The following is a 1,552-nucleotide window of genomic DNA, read 5'->3' as shown; positions in this document are numbered from 1 at the left end:
TCTTATAGCAGATAAGAAATTTCCTTTTTATTTCATGTGTTGTAGCCTTGCACGTTACGAGCAAAAATAGCAGTCATCTTGGTTGTTTCTAGGCTCACACCAGACAATTGGAATTCCAAAAGAACAAGACTTTTTCTTACCTTTAGTCCATTGTCTCAACTCTTCAACACAAATGGTACAAAGTTTGTACGGAGCCCATGATTTGTCTTGGTCCCCAATAATAGTTTGACTTTGTCTCTTTACAACAAATATAACAGAATATGTTTGGGTCATTTATAAACCTCTTATTGCCATAGCAATGAATAAATAATGTCAAAGTTCATGTACAAACAAATATTATCCAAAAATGACACGTCATGTGGCCTGTTAACTGTTTATATACTAGCGGTGTGTTTCTTATGGGTTCTATAATGATCAACAGGACCCTCAGGTATAGCCAGTGGTTGTCAACATTATAAGCATAACAAAATGTGACCCGATTTCGTTGAAAATTATTCACTTATGTATAAGTACGTGACATTTTATCAAAAATCTGTACGTGACGGAGAAAAATGGGTCACTTTCGGAATTACTGTAGAACATGTAAAAATTTCAAGACAATATAACTGTTGCAGGCCTGTGATGATCTGTAAATTTTCTATTCTTGATCAGTGTACGTACATTCAGTGATAAAATTGGAGTTGGTTGTTCACAACTGTGTATTGTTAGCATCTTATGATAGATGTACAAATATCCAGTTATGTTTCATAAACTGTTAATTGATTGGATGAAGTTTGCTGTAAAATTAGTTAAGAATTAGCAAATTGGATAGGACTACACACAGTTTTGGCTGTTAATATGCCATCATCCATTTTGAAAGCATGTTGTTTAATAACTGGACGGTATCATGATGCTATTTGATAGCTTCACATTCCTTTCCAGCTAGATTGGCCTGGGAAGGAAATGATCATTTGCACAACTGGTGAGCATCTCTGAAAAGTTGATACTTCCAGAAGGACTATGTCTAATTATCTCAACAGTAACTTTCTCTGTTTATTGGATAAAATTACCATTAAAATGGCACTTAAAAGTACAGAAAGCTGGTAGAATCTAACAAACTATACAAAGAGCAAGTCATGCAGCTGGTAGCATCTAAAACATCTATGCCTAGTGGTCATCAAACTTTTCAGCTTTTTGGGGTTACTTACCTTTCCCTTATAGAGCTCAGTGGGGCTTCAAAAAATGTTGTTTTTTTTAGTTGTTTGAGAGATTTGTCCTTAAATCATCTTAAAAACATCGACTGTACAAAATGTCTTGAATAAAAATTTTGCCTTGCTTTAGACATCTCACTGAATTTTGTTTATGATAGTAAAAAAAACAACATAGGATCATCAAAACAAATGTACTGAAACCTTATCACTAGTGGACCTCTCTTCTTTAAGGACAATACATAAGAAGTGTTAGAATTTCATCAGGTTTTTTAATGTGGTCAGTGAACGTTATTCTTTAAAGATTACCTCTGTACTTCTCGTATGAATTATTGAGGAGTGGACGTCATTGGCCAATAAATACA

At 34.1% G+C, this 1,552-nt stretch overlaps 1 long non-coding RNA gene across 1 annotated transcript in view; it reads left to right on the top strand.

Moving 5' to 3' along the window:
* LOC111084202 overlaps positions 1-1,319 on the top strand; it is a 3,736-nt gene extending 2,417 nt beyond the window's left edge. The window contains exon 2 of the long non-coding RNA XR_002609443.1: positions 922-1,319. This is a non-coding gene — a long non-coding RNA (uncharacterized LOC111084202). The remainder of the gene's footprint in view (positions 1-921) is intronic.
* The last annotated feature ends 233 nt before the right edge of the window (positions 1,320-1,552 follow it).

This window comes from Limulus polyphemus, unplaced genomic scaffold (genome assembly GCF_000517525.1).
Source record: "Limulus polyphemus unplaced genomic scaffold, Limulus_polyphemus-2.1.2 Scaffold14583, whole genome shotgun sequence".
In the NCBI taxonomy this organism is placed as follows: domain Eukaryota; kingdom Metazoa; phylum Arthropoda; class Merostomata; order Xiphosura; family Limulidae; genus Limulus; species Limulus polyphemus.
This window is presented reverse-complemented; position numbering and strand designations above follow the sequence as displayed.